The 9,289-nt window shown below is 39.3% G+C and overlaps 1 protein-coding gene across 1 annotated transcript in view; it reads left to right on the forward strand.

The window, feature by feature from the left end:
• Positions 1 to 999: 999 nt before the first annotated feature.
• Positions 1,000 to 9,289, forward strand: part of LOC103477353 (gamma-aminobutyric acid receptor subunit pi-like) — a 50,991-nt gene continuing 42,701 nt past the window's right edge. Inside the window, exon 1 of the mRNA XM_008430426.2 lies at positions 1,000 to 1,502. The gene's annotated coding sequence lies outside the window, so the exon portion shown is untranslated. The remainder of the gene's footprint in view (positions 1,503 to 9,289) is intronic.

Here is a 9,289-nt window from a genome sequence, read left to right on the forward strand (position 1 = left end):
TCAAGAAATGTAAACATGTGATTTGAATCAAAAATATGTTTCTCTTGACATTCTGGCATTTTGAGTTTATTCTGATTGAACGTCTGGCAGCACTGAAATGTCTGTACAAATATGAGTAGCTGCGCATTTCTTTACAGAGCAGAAGTTTTAGACAGCTTCAGTAATGTCACAGCAGTTACATAGGGGATGCATGCATGGTTTGCATAGTTGAATCATCATGTCATGAAATGTCCTTGCATGTGGGGCAAACAAATGTCATAGCAGTGCACTGTTGGCACCAGTGTGGAAGTAAGTGCTGATTTCATTGTGGCTCTGTGTCTTGTGACCTCCAGCCATGGCTTTGAGTCTTGGATGTTGCGTGACGACAATGCCCTCCCCCACCAGCCCCTTATCCAGGATTCCCACTGATGCCCGTTTTCAACATCGTCCTCTCAATGCAAATCAAATTTACACACACATCAGTGATCTGCATATGTGCTCAATCGTGTCCAAACCGAGCCATTCCTTTTGGATGCTTATCTGTCTTCTTCAGTTAGTCTACAGAAATGTATGGATTCAAAGAACTCACTATCTTGCCCAGCCATGCTTGGAGTGAATGGCTGTTTGCCAACATAGGGAAAACCACCCACAGGCGCATTCTTATGCTCTGCATACACACCCAGGTCCTACAATTAAAACCCACATGTGGAGCTAAGATCAGCTTCTGCCTGACTGACCGCTCCTCTCTCCCCTTTGGGCATCCAGGATGGGAATGTTAACGGCTCATCAACACAGGAAAAACTGTTAATGTCCTTCTCTGAGATCACAAATCCTCTACCTTGACATGTAAAACCTCAGTGTACTTCCTGGAGTTTTACAGCAATCAAACTGCCATTGTGTGAGGGTGAACAGAAAGAGTAAGAGCTTTAAGAGGTGCTGCGGAGCGTTAAACGTGCACTGACACGATTATTGTCACTTGATTTCTTCACAGACTAAAATAGAAAGGGGATGTTAACACGCAGCTCACCATGTGTTGTATGTCAGGTCTGATCTCTTTGATTTACATATGTGACTGGCTGTGGAAGGTTTTTGTCACCAATAGTCCATTTGAAGGAGAAATAACAAAAGAAGACAGGGGTTTAGTGGTGACATAACATCATTTCCATACTGTAATCGGAGGGCGTAGAAAAGGCGAAAGCATCATGTTTTCTGGAATTCAACACATGCGGATTTGGAGACTCCAAATCAGCTTCGACTGCTTGGCGTGCGTCATTGCGCAGCGGCGCGTCCAGCCCACGGTGGTTAACGGGAATCTGCTGACAGAGCACAACCAGCTGTTTGTGCAGGCATATGTTTGCACGGATCAGCAGGTGCTACCTTAGAAAAAAGATACAATAGGTGTATGGAAGTGGAGGTTTCAGCAGCGGCGAATTGAGGGAGAACTCTTTCATCGAAGGACTCTAATTTCCAGGATGCGCTGACGGACGCGTGTGTGACATGATCGCGGCGATAGATCGGATCAGGTAAAATCAGATCCACTTTCACTATGTTTGGTTGATTTTTGTTAAAAAAATCTAATAATTGGTATATAGTTTTATATTTACAGCTGCTTAATTTTTTGGAGACGTTTAATTGTCTTGGTGCGCCTCTTACCAGCGCAGCGCATCTTTGAAAGGAGCGTCCTGAGCCCACAGTGCGCTGATGAAATAAACTTTGATGTGCAGAAACGAATTTTTTTTCAGTTATGCAATCTCCAAAATATCAATACACGAAAATAAATCCATATCTGTAGCAACAATAATTACGTGAATATCTCTGCATGCATGCAATTCGCTGCACATCCTTGATGCCCGAGCTCTTGCACCTGTGCGTAAAACCCTGATTATTTATGTTGATGAAGGTTAAAGGGTTAACAAGCTTTTTGCTTGTCTGAAAACCCTAAAATAGTAAATTGAGGACAGCTCCTTCAGGGATTTCAAATGAAAACTCAGTTCTTGTAAAATGCATTCATCTATTCTAACTGTGATGCTCAGAAAGCAAACTCTCGTCCGTAATTGTGCTTGGGAGCAGATAGAAGAACACCCCCAAGAAAAATAACTAAAAGCTTAAAATCAGGACAGACTTTTTTAAATGAACCCTAAAGGTATGATGCTGTCCGGCTGTGAATTTACAGCAGCTGGCTCCAGACATTTATCAGGGCTTTCCAGTGTGTACTGGAGGCATTTTAGAAAACCAGTCCAGTCATTTGAATTAAACAGTGAATATCGAAGCTCATGTCTCATTTGGTCATATTTTACCCAGCAGCTGTGCTTCAAATAAAAACAGTTAAGCTATGGAGTCAAAAGTCAAATGCCCCCAGATACGGAAGATTTCCACTGCCATAGAAATCTGTAATTAAAATGTTGCTAATGCGCCATGAAGCCTTATGGTGAGTTTTCCCTCTAATTTCATAATCTATATTTACCACTGAGATAATGTCTGTAATCAGTGGAACAAGTGCAGATTGTGAGGCGCACTTAATTGAAGAAGATTTTTTCCTTTCTCAGTCTTTGGGCATGAACTGCCAGCTGTCTCTCAGAGTGCAGGTCAGCCATCACTAGAAAAGGAGGAAGAGGGAATTAGATTTACGGAAATAGAGTTGAGGAGATAATGAAAAGGGCTCCCTGTTATCATCAAAACACCAGAGCTGGGAGCGTTTTCCACCCCGTCGTAACTGGACAAAATAAAAGGCTTCTGATACTCTGAAAATATGAAATGAACTGAAACAGTTAGGTGGAAGAATGCTTTCCTACTGATTCAGAGTGTCTCTGTACGAATGTGCATTCACCCTTCTTTAATTTAATGCTGGGAACCTGAAGTGTTGGCACAAAATGAGAAATTGAAAAAGTTTTCCAAATCCCTCAGATTGTGAGGCAATTTCTTATTACCAGTTCCATCAGATGCACTTATGGACTTTGACTAGACCTGTACAAATATTAAATTATTTTTGCCAATTTGCTTAGATTCACTATTATAAAAAAACATTCATCTTCACCTCTCTGAAAGTTTTGTGTTCAAACTGACTGGTTGCTACTATTCATAATTTTAATAACATCAACCAAAACCCTAGATTTATTTAAAATCAACCCAGACCATAATGCTGCCATCACCACTTTTCACTCTCTTAGTCATGCCTCAGTGTTGCTTTCTGCAAATAATAATAATAATAATAATAATAGGGCTGCACAGTGGCGCAGTTGGTAGAGCTGTTGCCTTACAGCAAGAAGGTTCTGGGTTTGATTCCCGGCCCAGGGTCTTTCTGCATGGAGTTTGCATGTTCTCCCTGTGCATGCGTGGGTTTTCTCCAGGTACTCCGGTTTCCTCCCACAGTCCAAAAACATGACTGTCAGGTTAACTGGTCTGTCTAAATTGCCCCTAGGTGTGAGTGTGTGTGCATGGTTGTGTGTCCTGTGTGTCTCTGTGTTGCCCTGCGACAGACTGGCGACCTGTCCAGGGTGACCCCGCCTCTCGCCCGGAACGTTAGCTGGAGATAGGCACCAGCAACCCTCCCGACCCCACTGAGGGACAAGGGTGCAAGAAAATGGATGGATGGATGGATAATAATAATAATAATAATAATAATAATAATAATAATAATAATAATAATAATAATAATAATAAAACCTTATGGAATTGTAGCCCACAGATTTAAGTTTGGTTTCAACAGACAATAAGACATTTTCTATCAAGGTTTTGGAAGATTTTAGATGGGATTTGGATTTTTATCTTTGGTCCAGACAGATGGAGGATAAAGAAGGATGCAGAACACATCCAGTCACTGATGGATATTCTTTTAGGTTTTCATCAAGTTTGGAAAACATCCTGTTTTTGTAATGCACCAGTTTTACTATTTTTTCCAATCATAAGTGATTATTTTCACAGTGGCATGGAATAAATATACACTGCTGTGGATTTTTTTCTACTCTTCTCCTGACTGATATCAATGTGACCATTTGATTCTTTACAACCTTCAACTTCTATAAACAATGGAAAAAGTAAAGAAAGGAAATAAAGACCAGACAAAAACCCTATTGGATAGAATAACTCTGTTTATGTGGCTCAGATTCTCTATAGTTGATGATTTGAACTCAACACCACCAAACACTGGAGAAGGTGTCCAGTTTTTGGCTCCTTTTTATGATTGGTTTGGTGCTGAAACACATGTTTGAATTTGTCTCTCATGGTTTATTTTTATCACAAAAACTGCAGGGGTTTGATCACGTTTCACTAAATCCATGCTTATTTGACTCAGAGTTTCAGGGACTGAATAGATATAGAAAACAGATGCATTCAAACTGTTCAGGCTTATTTCATCATGGCAGCATCTGTGCCACTCTCTGGTCTGGGACCTTGCTTTGACTCACTGGCACAGTGTCATGCATCTTCATTAATGCGGTCTGATGGCAGAAGTCCTATGGTACCATCCCGTCATTGGCTGTCACATTGTTCCATTGTCTCTCAACTCTGCCCAGTTTGCCCCCGGCATCTTATGCTTTTGGTAAGAATGTGGCAAACTGTGACCAGGGGTGAGATCTGGAAGGACTCCCAACCTTTTATTAGTGGACTGTAAGAGACGGAACAGTTTTCATTTGCCAATATTTCTTTAAATGAATCCATATAAATGTATGGTCAGCTGAGCAGCTAGTAAATAGCTTGCCAATGTTTTTACATCCCATGGTATATAGTAATAGATTATATTTCAAAAACAACTTATTCTTGTCAGATTTATCTACTGTGACATCTAAAAAGGGGAAGAAGTGCAGATGTTGGAGACGTTAGTGTGAATCAGCTTCTGTAGGATTTCAAACAACTTTTGAATCGCTCCAGAAACCAACAATCTGAAATTCTTAAATGTGAAACATTCTCCACACATATCTGCGCCACCTCTGAAAAACGTGTTAAACAATTCATGTTTTTGCAGATTCATAATCCAACTCTAAGTGAAAATCAACTTCATATTTAGAAAAACTGTTTAATGAAATTATTTTTGCCACTCTTATTGTCCTCTGTTGTGTAACACCTTTTGGCTGAAGCAATGAATCTGCACCCAGTTTTCATCCTAAATGATCTCAATGTTTCCAGAGTGAGAGGGATCTTTCTCTAGATCCTCCAGTCTTTAGGACTTTTCTTTAGATTACTTCTTGCCATCACGTCACACACAGCTGCAGCGTTTCCTCCAGAAATGCTCAGTTTTAGTCTCATCTGAAAAACAAACATTTCCACTTGGATCGCCAGATGTGTTTAACAAACGGGTTAAAAAAAAAATTCATTCCTCCCAAACAACCAGCTGACCTGTGGATGACCTTTTGTTATCTTTGAGATTTGTCCTTTGTTTCATATCTCAGCACCCTGCTCCCTGTAGGAGGCGATAACCTTTTGTCCTCATCCAACCTTCGTCTTTATTGTCAGGTCAAAGCTGAAATGTGTGCTGCATCACAGCATCATTCTTTACAGACAGTTTGTACACAAACAGAGTCAAAAGATGGCGCTAATGTTGACGTTCCATGTTCACTTTCAGTTTCATCTAACTGTAGATATGGGTAAGTTTAGGTAAGCAGCTATTTTCTTCTTTTATGAAGAATATTTATTTTCTTTGAAGGACATGTTCTTCTGTATTTTCCATTTTGAATAGTGGCTCAGAAATAATCCTCACTCCTATACAACAAGGAAACATGGAGCTATAGGTTAATGATCAATAGCTTACTATTAAATTTAAGCAGTAATGCATAAGATTTTAGATCAATGACTCAGTTATGTCCTTCAGTTGACCTCTGGACGTTGGTACCAAACCCCTATGTCCCCCTTAAGAATAAGCAGGTATAGATGATAGACAGATATCAGTTGTATTTATTTAATGGGAGTTATTAAAGTTGCCAGTAAGTTGTAAGACAATTATTTCCTAACAGATTCTGTCTTTCTGGGGAATACATGTCTTAGCATTAAATTCTGGATTTAATGGTTGTAAATTTATACCAGTCAGTAATTTATCACAGTTACATGTTTACAATCAAAACCACCTTTTTTTGTTTTTTTTAAATCACACTCTCCTCCATCATTGCTGCCATGTTTGCCAGGGCTGCCAATCCCCACCGCACTGAGTGTATTTAGGTTGCTCAGAGTAATAATCATGCAGAGTGATGAACAGCAAACCTATCTGCTATCCGGAGAAATTGATGTCAGGTGGAGCTGATTGGATGCTTCTACCTACCAACAAAACAGCTGCAGCTCCTTGCAAAAATATTCACACCACTCTGAGTATTTTCATACTTTTCTACAAAAATAAACCTCTATATCAGGGTCTTCAGGTCCAGCTTTATTGAGCCGATGTCCTGCAACCTTCAGAGTCAAATAATGAGGTTGTTAGCAGGACTCTGGAGAAGTGACGGCACAGTGAGGAGGTGATTTGGTCGTTTGATTCAGGTGTGTTGGACCAGGGATGATGCCAGGCCTGGATCTGAAGACACCTGTTATATGTGCTTTACTTGGGTTTGATTAAGTCATAGTTACTATTCCTTTAAAAACTGCTCAGGTACATCAGAACGGTTTCGTCAAATTTAAACATGGGCTGGAACTACCAGTCTTGAAAGATTTAGTCAGAATACACTTATCTTAAAAGCCCAATTAGTGTCATTGTTCTGAATAAAACTAAAAGTCTGATATGTCCAAACTACCTGAAACATCCTCGAACAAGAGAATAATTCCAGTTTCTTCTGTATTTTGCTCTGTCCTCCTCTCCATCAACTCTAATCTGTTTCTCTGCCTCTGTGAAGGATTTGCACACCTGGAGCCACGATGTGCCATCATTGAGAAATGGCTTTTCAATAGTCCATATTTAGTGTTTTGCATGTAGGTCATTGGTTTCAGTTTTGGTTTCATCTGACCGTCGTACCTCTTCTGCTAATCTTTAAACTGGACTGAAGTTTTTTTTAAGCAGTTCACCAGTCTTGCAACCCTTTTTTTGTTGTAAAATTAGCATTGTTAACTTATACAGGTGGGCTTGGGTTATGCAATAGTTTTTATTTGGAGATATCAAATCAAAAAGGCCTTAGTGCAACTCCCACCACCAAGAATTCAGTTGCAACTATCATTACGTTAATTCCTCACAAAAAAATCCCTACAGAATCATTTCATCAGAATAATTCTGACTAAATAAGGTGACAAAATGTAAAGCATTCAGGATTAAGAGCTGCAAATTCAAATAATATCTTATGTTTCTTTGAGAGCTCATGTTGATGTCCTTTGAAAAATAAAAAGTGAAGATCTGTGACCCCGAATGTGAGTCTGATGACAGGATTTTACACCAAAAGATGTTGTTTATGATCTGGCAGGACCCATAAAGAGCCGACGGTAACACAACCACTGACAGACTGGTGACTGAGATGAAACTAGTCCACCACACAGCGATGTGCTCCATTACTTTGTTTCATCCCTCGCACATTAGTGATTCTTTTAGAGCTATTTTGGTTTCGGTGTACTTGTAGATTCTCTGAAGAAATCTTTAACATCTGAAGGAAAAGGGAGCAGTGAAGCAAAAATTCTGTGAGAAAAGATGCATTAGCTTTGCATTTAAGATGCACACAATGCAATCTTTTTATTTTGTAATGCATATTTTGCAACAAAGTTTCCCTTGCAACGAGTGACTGGTGTGTTGCAGAACTGGTAACTGATTAAACTGAAGGAAAGCTAAAGCTGCGATGGTATAAAACATGTTTGCACTACAGTAGAGGCAAGTAGTGCTGAAATTATTCATCTAACATAATCATAAAATTTCCCTAATTACAAAATTCGTTACAAACAGTAAAAGCTGTTTGATGATGCATTGTGACATGAATGTTTTCAGACATATAATTTACTGCAAATCAAGCCTTTTGTTTTGTGGATTAAAAAAGCTAAAAATAAAAAAACACCACAGTAAATGATCAACAGGTTTATAGTTATACTTTGAAGTCAAAATTATTGGCACAGACAAATTTGTGTCTTTTTTGTTTTATGTGAAATGATTTGAATAACTAAAGCAAAATGGCATCCTTTAATATTTACTTTACATTTTACAAGGTTTTTTTAAAATAATTTATTTAGTTAAACGCTGCTGCACAGTGGCGCAGTTGGTAGAGCTGTTGCCTTGCAGCAAGAAGGTTCTGGGTTCGATTCCCGGCCCCGGTCTTTCTGCATGGAGTTTGCATGTTCTCCCTGAGCATGGTGGGTTTTCTTCAGGTACTCCGGTTTCCTCCCACAGTCCAAAAACATGACTGTCAGGTTAATTGGTCTGTCTAAATTGCCCCTAGGTGTGAGTGTGTGTGTGCATGGTTGTTTGTCTCTGTGTTGCCCTGCGACAGACTGGTGACCTGTCCAGGGTGACCCCGCCTCTCGCCTGAAACGTTAGCTGGAGAGGCACCAGCACCCCTCCCGACCCCACTGAGGGACAAGGGTGTAAGAAAATGGATGGATGGATAGTTAAACACTTCATGTTAATCAACAAATGAAGAATGGTATATGCAAAACTAGCTTAATATGTATTTAATATGCCAACTATAAGTTCTCTTAATTCAATTTGTTGTGGCAGCACCTTTTGCTGCACATGTGATTGCTGTCGCATGTATTTTTCAGGTTGTTTCTGAATTGAATGAAAGTGTTTTTACATTGCAGTTTTCAGAGTTTGCAAAAGTAATCAGTAGAATTGGTTACGTTTTGTCTTTGGTCTGGACTGTTGGATGAAGTCCAGTAAAGGCTGCGGTTTGAATTTGTCCTTTAACTGGTGGGTTGCCAGTTCCAACCTCTGCTCTGCGTGAAGTTCAAAATCTCATTTTACAATTAATCCTCAATTAGAAAGAGAAAAAGAAGATGATTTAAAAGTAATTTAGCCTTGTTCCTTGTGCAATATTAGGCTATTTATTCCATAATAAATCTGATGTTATAAAATCTCATTCAAATCTTTACATCCAGACCTGTAGAACTTATTTTTTATGTCAGCATACTTGGCAAGATAGAAAACGAAGGATGTGCTCTGAAAAAGATACTGAAGGCTTAAGCACATCTGGGATGGGAACAATGAAATAAAAAGATCTCGGTGTAACATACGATCCAGACAAACATTGGATCTTGTGAATTGGTCAACTCCATTAGCTACATATTCATGTCCCGTTAGCAAATATGGATTTCTACAGACGCAACTGCAAAGTGTCAACAGCAACTTTAGTCACAAACTGGAGTTTTTCATATAAACATAAACAACACAAGGATCAGGAAAGTATGTTTTATATGTATATATATA

The sequence above is a fragment of the Poecilia reticulata genome, linkage group LG15, assembly GCF_000633615.1.
Source record: "Poecilia reticulata strain Guanapo linkage group LG15, Guppy_female_1.0+MT, whole genome shotgun sequence".
Classification (NCBI taxonomy): domain Eukaryota; kingdom Metazoa; phylum Chordata; class Actinopteri; order Cyprinodontiformes; family Poeciliidae; genus Poecilia; species Poecilia reticulata.